Source organism: Halichoerus grypus, chromosome 7 (assembly GCF_964656455.1).
Source record: "Halichoerus grypus chromosome 7, mHalGry1.hap1.1, whole genome shotgun sequence".
In the NCBI taxonomy this organism is placed as follows: domain Eukaryota; kingdom Metazoa; phylum Chordata; class Mammalia; order Carnivora; family Phocidae; genus Halichoerus; species Halichoerus grypus.
In genome coordinates, this window is record NC_135718.1 from 128,028,918 (window position 1) to 128,040,502 (window position 11,585).

The following is an 11,585-nucleotide window of genomic DNA, read 5'->3' on the forward strand; positions in this document are numbered from 1 at the left end:
TTGTCCATGATGGGTGAATCAATAGTTTGCTCCTTTTTATCATCAGTAGTATTCCATTGTGCAGATGTACCATTGTTCATTTATTTACTAGCTGAAGGACATTGGGTTGTTTCCATTTTTTGGCAATTATGAATAAAACTGCTGTAAACATTCACTTACTGATTTTTGTGTGAACGTGTTTTCATTTCTCTTGGTAAACACCTAGGATTACTGGGTCATAAGGTAGGTATATATTTAAATTTACAAGAAATTGCCAAAATGTTTTCCAAACTGACTACCATTTTGTACTTCCACCAGGAACATATGAGAGTTCTGGCCATTTTGCATCCTTGCCAGCACTTGCTAGCACCAGTTTTTGTTCTTGTTTTTTCAGTTTAGCAAGTCTGGGTATATAGTGCTATCTTGTGGTTTTAATTTGCATTTTTCTCGTGACTAATGGTGTTGGGCATCTTTTCATATATTTGCCATCTTTATATATTTTTAGAAAAGTGGTTCAAATCTCCACTTATTATTTTCCTTATTATTTGGTTTTGAGGGTTCTTTATTGTGGATACAAGTCCTTTGTCAGACATTGTATTTGTATTTTTTGCACCTTTGTCAAAAATTAGTTGTGTGGATGTTTCTGGGTTCTCTATTCTGTTCCATTCTTCTACGTGTCTACCTTTCACTGGTATCACACTACAACTTTATATTAAGTTTAGAAATTGGGTAGTGTGAGTCCCCCAACTTTGTTCATCTTTCTCAAAACTGCTTTGACTATTCTAGTTCTTTTACTTATCCCTATAAATTTTACAGTGAGCTTGTTAATATCTACAAAAAAGCCTGATGAAGTGTTTATTGGGATTGAGTTTCATTAGTGTTCTGTAGTTGTAAGCATACAGATCGTGCATATATTTTGTTAGATTTAAACCTAACCATTTCATTTTGGGAATGTTATTTAAATGGTATTGTTTTTAAAATTTCAAATTCCATTGTTCATTACCAGCAGATAGAAATACAACTGATTTTTATCTATTGACCTTGTATCCTTTAAACGTGGTGAACTGTTACTAGTTCTAGGATCCTTTTTGTAGATTCTTCGAGATTTTCTCTGTAAACAGTCATGGCTGGAATAGAAACAGTTCTGTATTTCCAATCTGTGTGGCTTTTCTTTCTCTCTCTCTCTCTCTTTTTTTTTTTTTGCCTTACTGTACCAGTGTAGTAGTGGATAGTAGCAGTAAGAGAGCACATCCTTGCCTTATTCCCCATCTTGGAAGAGAAACATTCAGTCTTCACCATTAAGTATGTTATCTGTAGAATTTTTGTAGATTCTCTTTATAAGGTTAAGGAAGTTCCCTTCTATTCCTGGTTTGCTGAGAGTTTCTGTTTGCTTGTCTGTTTTGGTCATGAATGGATTTTGTCAAATGCTTTTTCTGCATCCATTGGGATGATCACATGGCTTTTCTTCAGTCTGTTATAGTGAATTCGATTGATTAATTTTCAAATGTGAAAGATAAACCTTACAAGCTATGATGTATTATCCTTTTTTATGTATTTCTGGATTGATTTGCTAATGTTTTGGTGATGATTTTTGCATTTATATTCATGAGGAATATTGGTCTGTTGTTTTTTTATGATGCCTTTGTCTGGTTTTGGCACTAGAGTAATGTGGGTCTGAAAATGAGTTGGGAATTGTTTCTACCTTTTCTGTTTTCTGAATGACATTGTGTAGAATTGGTATTATTTTTTTCCTTAAATGTTTGATAGAATTCAGACATTTGATAGAAACCATCTGAGCCTGGAGTTTTCTTTGTTGGAAGGTTTTGTTTTAATTTTATTTATCTGTTTAGAGAGAGAAAGAGAGACCCCGCATGAGTGGGGGGAGGGGCAGAGCTAGAAGGAGAGAAAGAATCCCCAGCAGACTCTGTGCTGAGTGCAGAGCCCGATACCAGGCTCCATCCCATGACCCTGAGATCATGAGGTCATGAGCAGAAATCGAGTCCAAAGCTTAACCTACTGAGCCACTTAGGCGCCCCTGGTGGAAGGTTTTTAAACTACAAATTCACTTTCTTAATAGATACAGGACTTTTTAGATTATAAATTCCTTCTTGGGTGACTTGGTAGTTTGTTTCATTTGAAGACTTCATCTATTTCATCTGTGTCGTCAAATTTATGAACATAGAGTTGTCTGTAGTATTTCTTTTTGTTTTTTGTTTTTTGTTTTTTTTTTTAAGATTTTATTTATTTGCGAGAGAGAGAATGAGAGACAGAGAGCACGAGAGGGAGGAGGGTCAGAGGGAGAAGCAGACTCCCTGCTGAGCAGGGAGCCCGATGTGGGACTCGATCCCGAGACTCCAGGATCATGACCTGAGCCGAAGGCAGTCACTTAACCAACTGAGCCACCCAGGCGCCCTTGTTTTTTTTTTTTTTAATGTTAAGGAGATCCATACTGATACCTTCTTTTGTTCCTGATATAGTTTGTATCTTTTCTCTTTTTTGTTGGTCAGTTTAGGTAGATGTTTATCAATTTCATTGATTTTCTTCAAAGAACAACTTTGGTTTCAATGATTTTCTCTATTTTTCTGTTTTCAGTTTCATTGATTTATGCCTTCATTATTCTGCTTGCTTTGAGTTTAGTTTACTCTTATCTGCTTTCTTAAGAATGAAGCTTAGATGATTGATTTGAGAACTTTCTTTTCTAACATAATCATTTAATGCTATAAACTTCCCTGTAAGCACTGTGGTGTATTCCACAAATTTTTATATATTTTCACTTAGTTCAAAATATTTTTATTTTATTATTATTTTTTAAAGATTTTATTTATTTGACAGAGAGAGACACAACGAGAGAGGGAACACAAGCAGGGGGAGTGGGAGAGGGAGAAGCAGGCTTCCCGAGGAGCGGGGAGCCCGATGCAGGGCTCGATCCCAGGACCCCGGGATCATGACCTGAGCTGAAGGCAGACGCTTAACGACTGAGCCACCCAGGTGCCTCTATTTTTAGCATGAACTCATGACCCTGAGCAAGACGTGAGCTGAAATGAAGAGTCAGACACTTAACTGATTGAGCCACCCAGGTGCCCCTAGTTCAGAATATTTTTAAATTTCCATTGATTCATCCACTTTGAACCATGGATTATGTAAAAGTGTGTTTTTCAAATTTCAAATAAATGGGCATTTTTCAGCTCTCTTTCTGTTAACTGATTTCTAATTTAATACTGTTATTTGAAAACACTCTGTATGATTTCTATTCTTTTTAATATGTTAAGGTTTGCTTTATGGCCCAGACTAGGGTCTATTTGGTGAGTGTTCCATGTGTTCTAGAAAAGGATGTATACTCTGATATTGTTCTATGAATGCCAATTAGTTGGTTGATAGTGTTGTTCAGATTTTACATATCCTTAATGATTTTCTGTTTACTTGTTCTATCAATTACTGAGACGAGTATTGAAATCTCCAGTTGTAGTTGTGGATTTGTCTATTTCCCCTTTCAGGTCTATCAATTTTTGCCTTGTGTTTTGAAGCTCTGTTGTAAGCTCAATACACCTTTAGTATTGCACTTTTTGGGGAACTGACCCCTTTATCATTATGTAGAATTCCTCTTTATTGCTGATAATATTCCTTATTCTGAAGTTTACTTTGATATTAATATAGCTACTCCCACTTTCTTTTGCTTAGTGTTTGCTTAGTTTTATATCTTTTTTCATCCTTTCACTTTTAACATATTTATATCTTTATATTTAAAGTGAATTTCTGGGCGCCTGGGTGGCTCAGTTGGTTAAGCGACTGCCTTCGGCTCAGGTCATGATCCTGGAGTCCCGGGATCGAGTCCCGCATCGGGCTCCCTGCTCAGCAGGGAGTCTGCTTCTCCTTCTGACCCTCCCCCCTCTCATGCTCTCTCTCTATCTCATTCTCTCTCTCAAATAAATAAATAAAATCTTAAAAAAAAAAAATAAAGTGAATTTCTTTTAAACAATATAGTTGGTATCTTGCTCTGTCAGTCAATCTAACAACCTCTTCTAAGGTATATTCAAACTGAATGTGATTATTGACGTGTTGGATTAAAATATACTATCTTGTGTACTGTTTTTTTTTGTTTCATTTTTTCTGTTTACTTTTTTCTTCTTTTTCTCTCTCTTGTGTGTTACCCAAGCATTTTAATGATCCCATTTTATCTTTTCTATGAACTTATTATTTATATGTATTTAAAATTTTTTCCGAAAATATTTTTTTTCATAGTTGACCTAGGGTTTACAATATACATCTGTAATTAAGAGTCCACCTTAAAGTAATAGGTATCATTTCACATGTAGGACGAGGACTTTACAAAAGTATATTCTCAATTCCTCCTTCCCATCTTTTTTGATATTGCTGTGCTACAGTTTACTTTCGTACATCCTATAGACAAACAGCACATTGCTGCTGCTTTTGCTTTGTACAATAGGCTTTCAGAGCAGAAGTCAGCAAAGCAAGCCCATTGGCCAAATTCACCCTGCCGCCTCTTTTTGTATGGCCTGCAAATTAGGAATGGTTTTTAAATTTTTTAATGGTTGAAAAAAATCAAAAGAAAAAATTTCATGACACGTGAGAATTATATGAAACTAAAATTTCAGTGCCCATAAAGTTTTATTGGAATATAGCTACAATCATTTCTTTGTTTTGCCAATGTCTGCTTTCATACTTTAAGGAGAATTAAGTGGTTGCAACAGAGACCATAAGGTCCACAAAGCCTAAAATATTTGCCTTTTATAGAAAAAATTTTTTGCCAACCTCTGTTTTAGAGCAATTAAAAATGAGAAAAAGAGGGGCACCTGGGTGGCTCAGATGGTTAAGCATCTGCCTTCGGCTCAGGTCATGATCCCAGGGTCCTGGGATCGAGCCCCACATCGGGCTCCCTGCTCAGCGGGGGGCCTGCTTCTCCCCTTCCCTCTGCTTCTCCCCCCGCTCATATTCTCTCTCTCTCTCTGTATCTCTGTATCTCGAATGAATAAATAAAACTTAAAAAAAATGAGAAAAATTAATTTTATTTTACCTACATTTATTCCATTTCTAGCACTCTTCTTTGTGTGAACCCAAGTTTCTGTCTGATAACCATATTCCTTCTGTCTGAAGAACTTCCTTCAGCTTTTTTTAATTGACTAAGTCTGCTAGCCCTTAATTCCCTCAGTTTTTCTCTGAGAAAGTCTTTATTTCCTCTTCATTAAAAAAAAATATTTTATGTAGGTTAACAGGTTTTTTTTTTTCTTTTAGTGCTTTAGGCACTTCATTGATGTTGGTTTGTATCATTTCTGACTAGAAGTTAACTGTAATTATCTTTGTTCCTCTGTATGTCTTTTATTCTCTGGCTGTCTTTAAGATTTTCTCTTTGTGTTTTTAAAAATATGGTATGCTAAGGTGTTCTTTATTTGTCTGGCATTTATCCATGGTGGTCTCTGAGCTTCTCTGTGGTTTCCTGTCAGTCATTACTTTTGGAAAATTTTTGGGATTATTTCTTCCTATTGCATGCTCCTCTTCCTGGGATTCTAATTATGGGTGGGTTAGATTATTTGATATTGTCCAGCAGCTCTTGGATGTCTTATTTTGTTTCCCATCCCCTGTTGTTTTTCCCTTGTATTTAAGTTGGGTAGTTTCTACTGACTTATCCAATTCTCTTCTTTGGCTGTGTTGAGTCTACTGATGAGCTAGGTGAAGACATTTCTCATCTCTGGTATTGTGTTTTGCGTTTCTGACATTTTCACTTGATTTTTTAAAAGATTTTATTTATCTGTCAGAGAGCACAAGCAGGGGGAGTGGCAGGCAGAAAGAGAAGCAGGTTCCCTGCTGAGCAGGGAGCCCAATGTGGGACTCCATCTCAGGACCCTGGGATCATGACCTGAGCCGAAGGCAGATGCTTAACCAACTGAGCCACCCAGGCATCCCTCACTTGATTTTTTTTTTTTAATAGTTTCTATCTCTTTGTAGAAATTACTCATCTTATCTTGCATATTATTCATCTTTCCCATCAGAGTCTTTAACATATTAATCATAATTATTTTGAATTCCCGTCCCAACATCTGGATCACATTTGTGTGTTCTGATGTTTTCATGTACTTCAATTTTTTTTTCAAACCCAACCTAGTGTAGGATATAGCAGACACTGAGGTATATAAAATTTGTATCTGGAAATGGAAATACCTTTCCTCTTGCTAGGCCTTTAATGGAGGTAAGGGATGAGTTAATCTAGTTGGGGTTTGGTCTTGGTTTGAGGTTTGTTGCTAAGGTTACCTTTGGTAACCTGGGGTGTAGAGCAGGTGCTCGTTTGCCAAGCAATGTCTGCCTTCAGCTTTAGAACTTCTCTCTGCATTGCACGCAAGAGGAGGTCTCTGCATGCTCTTTTTTGTTCTCCTGCTCCTGTCCCTCTCCCACCGATACTCCACTTTGACGTGTTTCTAGAAGTTTGTTAGCGTGGGAGGTGGGTGGTAGAGTGTTCCTGGTTCTGGTTAGGCCTCAGGTTTAGGCAGATGTCATGTCCCTGCATCTCAGGAGGGTAGCCTTCTCATTTTTCCTGCTCCTCCTCCCTTGTAGTTCTGGAGCCAGCAAATATTCCTGCCCACCCCCCCCGGCATAGATTTTCTTTTTCACGTTCCCTTCCCCTACAGATTAAATATTACGCTTTTTAAGGGGAAAGCATCCCAGTGGATTCATGCCCGTGCAGCTGTGGTTGTTGTACCCTCTCCCAGGTCTGCACCATAACACTTCTCTTGGGGCTCTTTCTGATCTCTTCTATGAGCTTATAGAGAAAAACCTATAAGAGGGCACAAACTCCCAATTTCTTTGGTCCTCTAGTAGCTCACTAGCCCACGTCTGGCCTTCACCAACTCATTAACCATCCTAACTGAACTATTACAAGTGTCTTGTTGCATCTACCCCAGGTAAGAGACCCTACTCTGCTTATCCTTCTGGTGCCTACCTCTCCTTAGATTCTTGGCCAGTAGGTTGTCCTGGGACTACAGTTCTCTGATTGGTTTAGAAATATTGTAGATTGTAGTTTATCTAGTCTTTCCTTTAGAGGGTGAGTGTTTTTTTTTTTTTTTTTTAATACTTACCTACATCCCCTAGTGGAAGTCAGATGTCTTTGTATTTCTACTATATTTGCAGCTATTACTAAACCATATATAAAAGAATATAAATGGTATGCTGCATGTGTTCTTATGCAGTTTTGCTTTCCATTCAACATTATATTTGTGGAGTTCAGAAACAAAGGACAGATTATTACAGCAATAGCAATATCCAGAGGATCATCATTTGTACTGCTTCCCCTTGCCCCCAAGTCCCATGGGTGGACTGAGGTGGATGCCTGCATATGGAGTGGGTTGCATTACAGGAGAGGGACCCTGAGGTTAGGAAACCTGGAACTGTTACACTGGGCAGTAGCATCCCCTGCTTTAAGGGAGGTATTGCCTTTATTATAATAGAAAAGATGCATGACTTCCCTTGGTTCCAAAGGAAGACTATATCTACAAGCCAGAGTTGATCAGCATTGCCACTGTGGACATTTGGGTTTGGATACTTCTTAGTTGCGGGGACCTGCCCTGTGCATTATAGGGTGTTTAGTAGCATCCCTGGCCTTTGCCCACTGCATGCCAGTAGTACCTCTTCTCCCAGTTGTGTCCACTAAATATGTCTCTAGACATTGTCAAATATCTTCAGTGGGCAAACGCCCCAATTTGAGAACTACTATGGTAAGCAAACTTACCCTTGTCTCCAAAGGGAGTCGTTATCTTGCAAAGTTCGCTCTACAATCTTTAAAAGATAGTCTAGAACAAAGAGCAGTCAGTGCCTCCTTTTGCAAGATTGGTGGAAATGCATGTTATCCATGGACCATTGTCTCCCAACATTGGTTTTAACTTAATTGCATTGTGGTTAGAGGATGCTGTGTATGCCATTGATTCTTTGATGAGACTTGTTCATGGCCCATCTATGGTTGGTTTTCGTAATTGTCTTAAATGTGCGTGAAGACAGTGTGTTTTCTCTGTTAGGTGCAAAGTTTGGTATGTGTTGATTAGCAGATCATGACATTTCCATACAGATCTTTTATGTCTGTATAACTTTTGTCTGAGCTGCTAATTACTAAGAGAGGTATATAAGGCCTTTCTGTTGGCGAATTTGTCCATTTTCCCTTGTAATTGCTAGTTTTGTATTATATATTTTGAGGCTATATTATTAGGTATATCCCCCAATTTGAGAGCTAGAACACTGTAATTTACTTCTAGGTATTTATGAGCTCTTTCCCATCCTGGGCTTCTGCCTCCCCCAACTGGGGTAGCTACTGGTCTTGTCCTGCTCTTTTTATTTTTTCCTTAAATTTTTTTATATTCCCTATTTTCCCCATTTGTTGCTTTGTGAGTTATATTCGAATTATATTCTTTAGGTGGTTTCCTTTAAAATCTTAATACACATACTTAAGAAAATCCCATATTTATCCCTAAATCGACTCCTGGGGCGCCTGGGTGGCTCAGTCAGTTAAGCATCTGCCTTCAGCTCAGGTCACGATCCCAGGGTCCTGGGATTGAGCCCCGAGTTGTCGTCGTCATCGTCATCGTCAGGCTCTGTGCTCAGTGGGGAGCCTGTTTCTCCCTCTCCCTCTGCTTGTGTCTCTCTGTCAAATAAATAAATATTAAAAAAAAAAAAAATCTCGGGGCACCTGGGTGGCTCAGCCGTTAAGCGTCTGCCTTCGGCTCAGGTCATGATCCCAGGGTCCTGGGATGGAGCCCCACATCGGGCTCCCTGCTCGGCGGGGGGTCTTCTTCTCCCTCTCCCACTCCCCCTGCTTGTGTTCCTGCTTTCACTAACTCTCTCTCTGTCAAATAAATAAAATCTTTTAAAAAATAAATATTAAAAAAAATCTCTCCTCTCAATAATACAAGCAGCTTGGAATGCTTTAACTCCAGCCACGGCTCCTCTTCTTATGTTCTTTTCAGCTAATATTCTTGTTTTGTTGATTCCTTCATGCAAACACTATTGATATATTATTGTTTTATACAGTGTTTGTTTAAATTCACCCACTTTTTTTTTTTTTTGCCAGTGATTCTGCATCTCATTCCTTCCTCGTGTGATCATTTTCCTTCAAGTAATTCCTTTAGTCAGCAATTCTCAGTTGACAGTTGATTTTTTTTCTCAGTATTTTGAAGATAATAGCTCTGGCTTCCATTGTTGCTAATGAGAGCCCTGCTATTCGTCCAGTTTCCAATCATCATTCTTTTATAAGTAATTGGTCTTTTTTCTTTGGCTATTCTTTTTTTTTTTTTTAAGATTTTATTTATTTGACAGAGACACAGTGAGAGAGGGAACACAAGCAGGGGGGAATGGGAGAGGGAGAAGCGAGCCTCCTGCTGAGCAGGGAGCCCGATGTGGAACTCGATCCCAGAACCCTGGGATCATGACCTGAGCCGAAGGCAGATAATGACTGAGCCACCCAGGGGCCCTCTTTGGCTGCTCTTAAGATCTCCTTTATGTCTTGGACTTACTCAACTGTACTAAAACACATCTATATGTAGATTTTTTTGGGGGGGCCTTGTGACCTTTAAACCTATAAAACCACATTTTTCATCAATTTGAGAGGATTTTAAGCTATTATTTTGAAATATGCAAGCTGTGTTGCATTCTAAACATTAAAAAAGTTAAGTAAATAAATCATGAAAGCAGTTTGGTGGGGAGAGGTGGGTTGTGTCTGCAGTGTCTTTCTACATAGTAGAAGGCCTTCCTGAATCTGCTGTGAGTTGTTACAAATACCATCTAGAGGTAAACCAGACACTGGGAGGCATGCAGGGAAGCAGAAATGGGAACGATGGGAATATTCCCAGGAAGAAGTTAAGGCTAAAAGGAGAAACCTTACTCCATGAATGTTTTCTCCGACAGCCAATAGATCCTCTCACTCCAGCTATATTTAACTGGAAAGATCAGGCTGTGTGTGTCTCCCTTGTACTGCCATAGCATAATGTTCTTCCCAGAGAATAGCATAGCACATGGAATTGTCATGGCCTGGTTTTTTTGTTTTGTTTTTGTCTTTAAGTTAAAATGTGAGCTAGACTGTGAACACCACAGGGACTGTGCCAGGTTTGTTAAAATCGTATCCCTAGCACCCAGACTAATGGCTGGTGTATAGTAGATGCTGAACAAAAATGCATTGCATCGGGGTGCCTGGGTGGCTCAGTCATTAAGTGTCTGCCTTTGGCTCAGGTCATGATCCCAGGGTTCTGGGATCGAGCCCCACATTGGGCTCCCTGCTCGGTGGGAAACCTGCTTCTCCCTCTCCTCCTGCTCCCCCTGCTTGTGTTCCCACTCTCGCTGTCTCTTTCTCTGTCAAATAAATAAAACCTTAAACAAAATGCATTGCATCAGAGAATGAATAATTTGGAGGCAGATGTATTGAATATCTAAATTACCTTTTCTGTGCTCAGTGCCACAGAAAAGTGCTTTTCCAAAGTTTTTGGATTTCACTAACAAGTTAAAACATTGATCTTATATGGAAGTTTTTAAAACTACCGTAAGGGCATCTGGGTGGCTCAGTTGGTTGAGTGACTGCCTTCGGCTTAGGTCATGATCCCGGAGTCCTGGGATTGAGTCCCACATCGGGCTCCCCCCACCCTCAGCGGGGAGTGTGCTTCTCCCTCTGACCCTACCCCCCTCTTGTGCTCTCTCACTCTCTCTCTCAAAATAAATAAAATCTTTTTTTTTTTTTTTTAAAGATTTATTTATTTGACAGAGACACAGCGAGAGAGGGAACACAGCAGGGGGAGGGAGAGAGGGAGAAGCAGGCCTCCCGCTGAGCAGGGAGCCCGACGCGGGGCTCGATCCCAGGACCCTGGGATCATGACCTGAGCTGAAGGCAGATGCTTAACGACTGAGCCACCCAGGTGCCCCAAAATAAATAAAATCTTTAAAAAAAATAATAAAACTACCGTAAGCAGGGTGCCTAGGTGGCTCAGATGGTTAAGCGTCTGCCTCTGGCTGGGGTCATGATCTCTGGGCCCTGGGATGGGGGCCCCCAGTGGGGGTGGGATGTCTGCTTCTGCCTTTCTCCCTGCTCATGCTCTCTGTCTCAAATGAATAAAATCTTTTTTTTTTTTTAAAGATTTTATTTATTTATTTGACAGAGCCAGAGATAGCAAGAACAGGAACACAAGCAGCGGGAGTGGGAGAGGGAGAGCAGGCTTCCCGCAGAGGAGGGAGCCCGATGTGGGACTCGATCCCAGGACTCTGGGATCATGACCTGAGCCGAAGGCAGGCGCTTAACGACTGAGCCACCCGGGCGCCTGAATAAATAAAATCTTAAAAACAAAACAAAACTGTAAGCATTTCATAAAATAAAATTTTAACACTGTAAAAGGTGACACATGATAAGATACTATTACCTTTTATGAAAAACTTCCTACATTCTTTTTAAAAATCTCATTTCCCGGGGCACCTGGGTGGCTCAGTCGGTTAATAGTCTGCCTTTGGCTCAGGTCATGATCAAGGGGTCCTGGGATCGAGCCCCGCATCAGGCTCCCTGCTTGGCGGGAAGCCTGCTTCTCCCTCTCCCACTCCCCCTGCTTGTGTTCCCTCTCTCGCTGTCTCTCTCCCTC